Consider the following 11033-nt stretch of genomic DNA (forward strand, 5'->3'; position numbering starts at 1 on the left):
ACCCACATGTTTCTCTCATATATTCTTGAACTACGTGAAATAGATTTGCTCGTCACTAGTGACTACTCTCTCTCCTACTTTTTTGTTGCCACATCAGATCTAGCTAGCTAAATAGCTAACCATTGCGGACGCCCTAAGTCAGCCAAAGTGATTTAGTAAGGCTGATGATGTGGCAGCAGGTTTTTTATTTAAATAAGGAAAAGTTATTAAACGCCTCTAGCAATTTTGCAAAAAAAAATAGAGCCATTTTGGGACACAAGGAAGAATCCACAAAAATATATATAGCTTGAGGCAAAAAGTTGAAGATGATTTAAACAAAAAGTTGACCGATCTAGAAAATAAAAAGAGATTTGGAGCATGCACACTTTGATATTTCTTTTCATTATTGATGACAGTTGATCACCAAGGAAAAGATATGCTACTATTACAGTAATTGCACAAGTAGTCATATATGGCACCGATAATATTCAAAAGTATGTATGCAACGGCATCGTTTTTATATGTATATATGTGACTCATCAGAATAATGTATAAAGTTGGCTGTGATAGATGATCAGTTGACGACGTTGCATTTCTTCCTGATCTGGCCGTTGGCGCCGGTGAGCACGCCGATCTGCCCCATGCGCTTGATGGAGTTCTTGAAGGCGTCGAAGAAGACGCCCGGGTCCTGGAGCTTGTCGACGATGTTGGCGGCGCGGGCGTCGATGAGCAGCGTGGCGTCGGAGGTGAACATGCCCTGGTGCGCCTTGAGGTTGACGAAGTAGTGGTTGTCGAAGGAGAGGCTGCTGCCGGGGTCCATGGGCACCACCGTGGTGTTGTCGTTGGGGTTCTGCAGGTTGCGCCGGCACTGCCCCTGGAGGAATCTGGCGTAGGGTGGGTTGAGGGCGGGGTCGATGTCGCTGGGGTTGTTCTTGCCGCTGAAGTTGAACAGCCTCGAGCTGAAGAGGTTGCAGTGCCCGATGCCGATCGTGTGCCCGCCTGTTGTTTATTTGTTGTAGGGGCCGGATCGACGTACACATATTTCACCATGGCGTCAGTTATCGTCGTCTAATAATAAGATTTCACAATCTATTTATTTTTTTAAAATAGGCACCTAATAAATTAATTTGAGCTAGCTGAAGAGATAAAACGATACTAGGAACCATAGCTGATGACTTGAGTTTTCTCAACAACCAGTACTTACAAGGCACGCCCATCCCATCCCAGACATGCAAATTAACGAAGGAAGAAAAAGGCTACGTAAAGTTGAGGACACCATATCATGCATTCACGTGTGATGCTTCCTGCCTGGTTGACGAGGTACGGGGAATGGTTGTTTGATTTATTAATTAATTTGCCCACCACCGACAATTTCTTCCGATCCTTTTCAGTTCAGATAGCCGCTGGCCAGTTGTTTTCAGGTCACTGTAGGAGCAATGGTATTTATGCTAAACTACATGTTTATTTCATGCTACTGTTCAGCAGGTTGATCCGTCCTCGATGCCGTGGCTATTTAGCTACTATTTTTCTTCAACGATATTCAGCTAATACTGATAGCTTCATCGCCCAAAAATTCAGAACAGTAGGAAAACATTGCTGGAAAATAAATGTTCGAGTAATATTCTAGATTGTTCTAAGTCGTCACAACTAGCATAGGAAGATGCTAGGTTTTACAAATTTGTTAAAAGGGAACATGGGGCTATTCTATTGGCCTATCAATCTTGCAAGGCTATTTATAAATCCAGAGTAAAATAGAAAACTTACTGTAATAAAAGGAGCGAGCATGCCCTGGCAAACAAATAACACTTGCCAGATATTTATAACTATAATTATTCATCCATATTGGAATTGTGGTCCCTTAACTTGTTATTCAAATATTTTCGTTTATTGCTACATCGGTTTGTATAATTAACTGGAGCTAGCACAGCATATAAGGTAGAATCAAGGTTTTAAATCTCCGACTATAGCTTCCGCTATCTTCCGCTATAATTGTTTGAGAGAGATTTAGCTAAGATTTTTCATGTGCAACTTAGCTCTTAGCTGCTGCTATAGCCGTTATAGCCGGCTATAGCCTGTTTTTAGACATAGATCGCTAAATGTCTTAGCCGGCTATTTAAAACATTGGGTACGTAGAATACGACATTCGAGAACTAGTTTCAAAGTTACATTCATTATTTCAATCATGACAAACTGTACGTTGGTTGTGTCGTTGGTGCCTAGCCTAATAATATTAATGGCAGACATCGACAACTGAATCGGTGGGAACATAATATATGCATGTGATTTTTATTCGAAGTTTGAAGCTCTATCGCACTCGAGAAAACTCTCTATATATAATACATAGTCTCGATATTTTATGTGCACCATTGTTTTTGTAAGGGAAGTTTTATTAATTTTCAATGTTTCAATGTTTACACAAAAAAAACCATAAGAACGCTAGCACTATAATGAAAATCAATCCAAAAACTAGATATTTTATTTGGATTTTTACTGCAAGAAAAATGCATTGTTTTTAAAAAAGAAAAAATTGCATCATGATGATTTGACTGGTTTGTAAGCTGGTCCGACACAATACGTACATAGCAAGGTTCTTATGCAGTCATATTATCTATCAGTTTTGTCATGGAGCTATGTGGTGGTTAGCTAACACACACACACACACACACAGAGAGAGAGAGAGAGAATTAAATACTAGTCCTGAGTCTCTTTAAACGACTGCATGTTCTTGCATTGGTAGAAATAATCAGCTATGTTTACCGTCAGCTAATGCAACAAGGTGGAATACGACACTTGGAGAAAAGATCTCTACTAGTTTCAAAGTTACTACATTCATTATTTCAATCATGGCAAATTAAATACTGTAAGTTGGTTGTGTCGGTGCCTAGCCTAATATTAATGGCAGACGTCGACAACTGAAAGGGTGGGAACATAATAGATGCATGAGATTATCCGAAGTTTGAAGCTATATCACACACGAGAAAGCTACCTATAATACATAGTCTCGATTTATTAGTTGCATCATGAGGGAAGTTTTAATTTATTAATTTTCAATGTTCCAATGTTTAGCACTCCAATGAAAATCAATCCAAAAACTAGATAAGTTTTTGTTTTAGTTGGATTTTGCTGTAAGAAAAATGCATTTTTAAAAAATAAAAAATTGCATGCTTCATGATGGTTGACTGGTTGTAAGCTGGTCCGACGACAATACGTAAATAGCAAGGTTCTTATGCCAGTCATATTATCTATCAGTTTTGTCATGGAGCTGTGTGGTGGTATGTTGGCATTAACAGAGAATTAAATACTAGTCTCCTCAATTCTCTTTAAACGACTGCATGCTCTTGCATTGGTAGAAATAATCAGCTATTTTTACCGTCAGGTCAACCGACAATAATAATGGATCAAATTCGATCTTCCACCACCGTACGTCCAGTAGTGCGACGTAGCGTAATAAATAATCAACAGAAAATCCATCCAGCTGTACATACATGCATGCACTTGATCGAGCTTGATCATCCCTAAATAATTGGGCTTGATACCAAGCAGGCAAAGAGCATCTCTTCCGTTAAGGTCGTGGAGTGACCGAGTGAGGCGTCGTCCTCGTCGTACGTAGAGCTAGGGATATAGACGATGATCATCATGCCCTCCATCTAAACCTAACCGACAATGCCAAGCAACTAAATGCGTATAGTACGACGTCGATCATCTTAATTTTGCGTATGTGTATATGCGTTGCGTTCATGCATGAATGCGTTTGCTTGTACGCGACGTCGTACCAACACAATACTGTAGAAATACTGATATACATACTGCAGCCAATGCAACAAACAAGGTACCTAACCTGAGAGGACGACGAGGTCCTGGAGGCCGAGCCCTTTGCTGGAGAAGTTGGAGAGGAGGATGTCGAAGGTGGAGCTCGGCGCCGGGATGTCGTTGAGCACCTCCTGGTCGCTGGACACCGTGCCGTCGCGCCGCCCCGTCTCCACCTCCCACAGGCTCCTCTTGTACTGCCACGAGACGGAGTCCCTCGCGGCGAGCGCGACGATGTCCGCGCAGGAGACAACCCCAGGTCACGCCCGCTCCAGCGCCGCCTTCACCTCGTCGATCACGTCGAAGCCGGCCAGCGACAGGTTCGGCGGCGCGTCCTTCTCAGACGTGTTGGTCGGCGATGTAACACCCTGCCCAGATACTCCGGCCGTAGGCCCGGATACTCTGGACATGGAGTTCCTAGTTCATATAATTTTTGTCCTCTGGACCCACAATCATTTAAATAGAAAACATAACTCTCTCTCTCCCTCACTCTCACTCTCTCCCGTTACCTCTCTCTCCCTCACTTCCCTCACAAGCTCTCCCTCTCCCCCAAATCCCAAACTCCAAATCCCCCACCCCGAATCAATCCCAAGACCAAGGAGACTTCGAATCCGCGTGCAGGGCCATCTTCCCCGCGAGCTCCTCCCAAGGGTGCATTGGATTTCAAGTTCTTTGCTCACGAAAAGCTCATCCTAGGTATTCAAACTTGTACCGCCCCGGTCTATGTTTCTAGAAGGTTCTAAGTGATTTCTTTTGGTCAATCAACTCTATATGCATCCCTCAACTAGGATCTAAAATGGTTTTGATTTTGGTGGGTTGGTTTTGTCAAAATCAAGATTTCAGTTTTTGGGGCGAAAATGATGTCGGGTCCGGAGACTCTGGGTATAAGCCCGGATACTCCGGGTTTTGGAACACTCCGGGCGAAACTCCGGGTATAAGCCCGGATACTCCGGGTTTAGGACACTCTGGGGGAAACTCCGGGTATAGGCCCGGAAACTCCGGACTTGGGAGTCCGGATACTCCGGGTATTCGTCCGGATACTCTGGATTTTTGGGGAATGTTTTGGGCCCGGGAGTGCAATTTTTGTGTAAATTACTAGTAGTTGCATCTAGTCATTGGCTATTTTAAGATTTCAACCCATGCATGCATTCTCATATCATTTGCATACGTGTAGACGCCACCTCCGAGGGAGCCATGTATGAGGTGATCGCCGAGCCACAGGAGCAGCAGGGGCAAGTTCAGCAGGAAGAATGGCATGAGCACCTGGCCCAAGGCCCAGCTGAGCCCAGTGTCGAGCAGCAGCCCGAAGGTAAGCCCCGGTGCACATCCTATTATGTTAAATTATGACACCTATATACGTAACTATTACCCGTTCATTAGGTTTAGGAAATTGTTTGGAAACCTAGTTGCATGATCCCTAGGATTTCCGGAGTTATACTAGTATGTATAGGACGATAGAAGTGCTATGCTTAATGGGTTTTTGGTAGAAGACGAGTGATCCCTTGCACTCGCGAGATATAGGATGTTTAGAAGACGAGTAATCTCCGGATTACTCGCGAGAGATGAGATATAATTATATTCCAATACATGGGATGTTGATTTCGAGATGGATTAAATGGAGAATTTAGACCGGACGGGGAAAGATGAGGATGTTTAGGTATGGCAGTAGGACAGAGTTCCTAGTTGTCCTAGCCCTGTCTGTGTCGATTAAGGACCGGTCGTTGTGGCAGTGCTGATCGGGGATTGAATTGTACTAACCGCATGCCGGGAGTAGGAGGTAGTTGAAATCGGTAAGACTAGTATTGCCTCGCTTCGAAAGTACAGAACTTCATCACCACCCCTTAGGGCGAGTCGAGTAGTCGCGGAGAAACGGGATGCATATGTTTACTTTTGGTGGTCTCTCGTTGAGCTCGGCTGACTATATGTAGGTGGGGCGGTTCTGTAGTTCGAGGCGGGGAGGGGAAGGGTTGATGCGTGTGGTCCGACGGGGCATACTCGCGCCGTGTTGGTTAGGTCCACCTTGCAAGGTTAAATCGGATCGATTCGCCGTGTCTCGCGGTTATGAGGGCCTCGATCTCTTTGTCGCCTCGTAGAAATGAATTAGAGATGTTAGTGATAAATGATGGAACTACTTTGTATTATTATTGCAATGCTCCAACATGATTGTTGTAGATAGGCCAACATTAGATGAGAGTCTTTCTGTATAAAACATGCGTCTAAAACATTGAAAGTAAGGATCCAACTATAGATGTTTTTCTGCAAAAACAACTCACCTGCCAGAAAGCCGTGCATGTCTAGATATGTGGGCTAAGTTATACCCACTGGTCGGGTAAGTTTTGCTGAGTATTAGTTGCTCAGGGCTTTGTTGGAAAAATGATTTCAGGACCCGCACACGTAGACTTCTGTCCGTGTTGCGCCAAGTTTGTTCGACTGGACGCGGATGGGTGGAACGTCGAGGACCCAGGAGCGTAGCTTTAGAGTGTATGGGATTGCACACTCGTGGGCTGAGTGTGTAATTTCATTCCCGTTCTTATGTGTTGTAGTGGGCAGATTCCATATTCATAAAACTTTGTATAAATGGCACACACTTGTATATTATTATGTATTTCGAACTCGGTTTGTAAACTAAATGTTTCATAAGCGTTTGGTGTTTATATTTTTAAGTACTGTGTGGTGCTCGTACCAACTGCGCTCACCTTCGTGTGAGACCACCGGTGTTGTTTCGATCGGGCCGTGGGTTGAGAAAGGATCGTCAAATTAAGCCGTTAAGCTAATGCGACCGATGTGTTCAAATGACGGCCATTACGCTTAATTATAGTTTTAATTTGGCGGTTCCGTCACAAGCGAGTCCAGCAGCAGCGACGCGTCGCAGCCCTGTGCATACACATATCTCCATTCTAGGTGTAGACGGCATACAGTAATAACATCGTTTAATTTGACCACGCACACTTTGCACACGTACCCTGACGAAGCAGTCGTGGAAGAACATGCGGAGGAACTTGGCGGCGAGCTCGCGGTTGCCGGCGACGCGCGCCCACACCACCTCCCGCGCGATGTCCTCCGCCCGCGGGCAGCTCTTCTTGTAGAACCCCTTCTTCAGCCCGGCCGCCTGCGCCGACGCGGTGCCCACGACGCCGGCGGCGAGCACCATCAGGGCGATCACGCCCGTGATCAATCCCTTCGCCACCATCTTGTACTGTTCACCTACCTATCTATCTATCTAGCTATGTGCTAGATACTGCTCTGGCTTGCAACTTTTACAGGTCACCACAAGATAGAACTATTGCTATATGGAGCATCAATCAAGATGCATGAGCAATTTCTTAGTAGCTAGCTTTATATATGATTATTCCTACCAGTGCAGTGGGTATATATATATATATATATATATATATATATATATATATATATATATATATATATATATATATATATATATCGGTACAGATAGAAGAAGGAAGAAATGATGAAGGATGTGATCATGTGAAGTTATCTACGTACTATGTGGGTGCTGTTGAGGATCATAAATGTGTTTGTTGCGACGATCGACTTGCTTGGTGGTCGATCTACACTATACCTGCAGCTTACTACTGGCACGGTCTCTACCTGGGCATATGCATGAGCACACGGGAGCGTTGGACGCCCTTGTCATGGGGTTAATGTGAGCATATGGCATGCTGCTATAGATCCGTCGCCGAGATCCATCGATAGCTAGAGAGTAGCTTTATTCATTGGGCTCCCTCAGCTCGCAACCACACCAAGAGGCAAAGCTATATTATCGACCGTGATTTGACGCCAACGTCTCAACGTCTCCTGCACATGCACCTGGAGACTTTGTTTCTAGCTAGCTGAATTCATTAATTCTTGCGTCTATTCAATGTGTTTTCGATCCTAGTCTTCTTATAGTTTCCGAGAGAGGATATATAGTCACAAAAGTGGGCACCAGATTCTGGAACACAATGACTTTGTCACTCAACGATGTGGTTACCAATAACCAAGTACTAATTCTTTTCCAATGTCCCATATTGCACTGTTCCTCTGGATTTTTTAATACTACACGAGCAGACATCACTGACACTCATGAGCGTCGTCTACTATGTATGTCGCATGTTCCTTCTCTTTAATTTCTAGGAGGCCGCGATCATATTGTTCTCAATAGCATTTTCTTGTCTTGTGTGTGTGTATATATAGTTCCTTTCTCTAGAAATATATATAAGATCCCTGGATGCATCGAAAACAAAAAAATCTCTGATCTCCAGATGTGGGAAGCGCATTTATTGTAATAAATTTTAATGTGTTCCGTTCTATATATTCACCAAAATGACACGCATTTATTGTTTTCTGAGGTTGTAAACTTGTAATAAAAGATCTCTTCGAAAAAAAACTTGTAATAAAAGACTCTTGGTTTGAGTACTGACACGTACTTGTGCGGCCGTATGATGCCTGGTTCGCGCGCTTACCGTCGACGCCCGAATACCGGATCTGTCTACGTGTCCTGCTGCTTGCGCGACGTACCTGCACTCCTGACAGGCAGCGGTTTGGTTCCAGCATTGGAGTCAAGTAGTCAACCATGCAGCTGATCACTTGTCGGGTCTCGGGATAGGAGAGAGAGAGAGAGAGAGAGAGAGAGAGAGAGAGAGAGAGAGAGAGAGAGAGAGAGAGAGAGAGAGAGAGAGAGAGAGAGAGAGAGAAAGAGAGAGAGAGAGACGTGCCGACGAAACGATAGATGTAGACGACGGTCTAGCAGCCCACGAGAAACCGCGTGACTTATGGTTGAAGCCATGCATGATTTTCCTTGCATGCAAGTAAAGAGAGCTCCGGAACCATTTGGTACAGCCAACCAACCCAACGGCACAAGAGAGGCCTTCTTCGGTTCTTCTTCTTATTATTTTTTTCAGCGTTGCTATCGTCCGGACATTTGATAATTTTTTTTATCGGATGCTCCATTGCAACATCAAGAATATACGCTTGCAACCTAAAAAATTAATGTTTGAAACATCAGATATATGCACTAAAACTGAAACACATCACAACATCTGGATGCAAAGAGCAAAATTCCCGCCGCAACATCATAGCTCTGTTTCATGCAATATCCATTCAAAATTGGTAACATCCGGAACGATATTTGCAACTTTGACGCTCACCTTTTAGGACATCCAAAATTATATTGTGCAACATCAGAAATCACAAATTGGAAATATCGAATCATCATTCGTGACATCCAAAAAGAATCATCGCAACATGTCAGCTTGGTGCCCTACAGCTGCAACGCGGTGCGTGGCTAGCATGTGCACGGAGCGGCGCGCAGGGGTGGCCATGGCCTCGTTGACGGCAAGGGGTGGCGAAACGGGAGATGCACACGCAGGGGCTGCACGGGGATGTGGTGAGGCTCATCAAGAGGGTCGTGGGGTGGGGAGACTCAGCAACGAGTACGTTCCACAGACGGCTGATAGTAGTAGCGGAGCTCGTACACCAGGGGGGTCCTGCAAGGGGGCGAAACGGGGAGGGGGGGCTCAAATCGGTCAAGGAGGACGAGGGTAAGCCGTAGCCATGAGAAGTTGAAAAGCGGCTCACCGGATGCAGCGTATTTGGCAGTGCCCAGGGGCAGTCGTGGCCTCGCTGGCGGCGAGGGGCGGTGTGCTTAGGGGCTACGCGGCAGAGCGCGCGACGAGGTTCACGAGGGAGTCGTTGGCTCCACTACCGGAAAATCGAAAGTCGCCGTGTACCCGATAGTTCGCCGTGTGCTTTCTATCGGGCACACGGCGAAGCCATACTTCGTCGTGTGCTTTTTAGTGGCACACAGCGAAGTCAAGCTTCACGGTGTGCTTTCTATTTGGCACACGGCGAAGTAATAGTTCGCCGTGTGTTTTTTTTTGGCACACGGTAAAGCAATAATTTTTTTCTCCGTGTATGACGGCCGTTACGAGGGGGCTACGGCATTAGGCTTTGCCGTGTGCCATGAAAAGGCACACGGCGAAGGCCTGGCTTCGCCGTGTGCCTTTTGAAGGCACACAGCAAAGCGGACAACAAAAAATCATCTCCTACCCTCCAAATTTTTTTCCCAATCCACAAGCAACATGTTGTAACCCGTGTTAAAATTTGGAACATGTTTGTATTTATTTGCTATATTTAACTAATTAATTACATTTCAAGCAATTTTTTGAATCAAGTCAAATTTGAACTGCAAGTGGTTCAAATAGTAGATCAAAGTGAGTGAAAAAAATGATATTCAGGTTATTTAGCCCAATTTGAGGCCATACCCATGAAATCCAAAGAAATTTTGAACAACTTGACCAGGAAAAACGACCACGACCGTGTGTCTGAATGATTTTAAAATTCTAAAAAATGCAAATTAAGTCTAAAAAATGTTAGATTTGTGAACAACTCATGATATCATATGTGGAGGTTGTGGTAAAAAATTTAGTGAGTTTTGGAATTTTTTCACATACGATGCTTACAAACATCTCCAAAGAAGAATCATAGAGTTTAGAAGGATGCGGTTAGTTTTGGAGTGGAAGTGATGATCAAATTTGATTTTGACTTCGAACTTTTTTCTAAAGGCAATACACAATATATAGTGCAATTACAAAAACTTTAGTATTTTTTTGAAACTATTTGATAATTATAATATATTAAGTGCAATTACAGAAATTTCATTGATGTAGAAATGTTTGCCGTGTGCGTGTGTTTTTTTATTGGCACACGGCAAACAAGTCTCTCTTGACTATGGCCCGTCGATCTCGAGATCGGACGGCCCAGATTCGCCGACTCTTCGTATAAATTCTCCCCCAACCCTTCCAAACCCTACCGCCCCTCCGCCCCACTCGTCCCGCCGCGCCGCACGCCCTCCTCCCGCATCCGCCGCCCCCCCCCCCCCCTCCTCTCCCTGCCGCCTGCCACTCCTCTCTCAGATCCGCCGCCACCACTCCCCTCCTCTCCCTCCCCTACCTTTTCTCCCGTGCGATGGCGAGCAGCCAGTGCAGCGGCGAGCCGGCCTCCGTCGGCCCTCTCCCTCACCTCACGCGGCTCCTCTCCTCCCCCCTCTGCCCGCCCCTCACCGGTGATTGACCGGTGAGGAGGGGCGGCGGGGCGAGGAGCGGCGGCCATGGCCTCCTCCTCATCCTCAGATCCGGTGACGGAGGCGAGCAGCAGCCGGCCTCCTCCTCCCAGCGACGGCGCACGGCGGGTCTGCCTCCTTCTCCCACGACGGCGCACGACGGGGCTGCTTCCTCCTCCATAGACGGTGC

The 11033-nt window shown here is 45.5% G+C and overlaps 1 long non-coding RNA gene and 1 pseudogene across 1 annotated transcript; one reads left to right on the forward strand and one right to left on the reverse strand.

Annotated features, from left to right (window-relative positions):
- Positions 1–339: 339 nt before the first annotated feature.
- On the reverse strand, positions 340–7140 carry LOC120676619 (annotated as a pseudogene).
- Positions 4238–6446, forward strand: LOC120676620. The gene is made up of 3 exons (XR_005675922.1): positions 4238–4482; positions 4961–5095; positions 6170–6446. It is a non-coding gene; the product is annotated as an uncharacterized LOC120676620 (long non-coding RNA).
- Positions 7141–11033: the final 3893 nt, after the last annotated feature.

This window comes from Panicum virgatum, chromosome 5N (assembly GCF_016808335.1).
Source record: "Panicum virgatum strain AP13 chromosome 5N, P.virgatum_v5, whole genome shotgun sequence".
NCBI classification, from domain to species: domain Eukaryota; kingdom Viridiplantae; phylum Streptophyta; class Magnoliopsida; order Poales; family Poaceae; genus Panicum; species Panicum virgatum.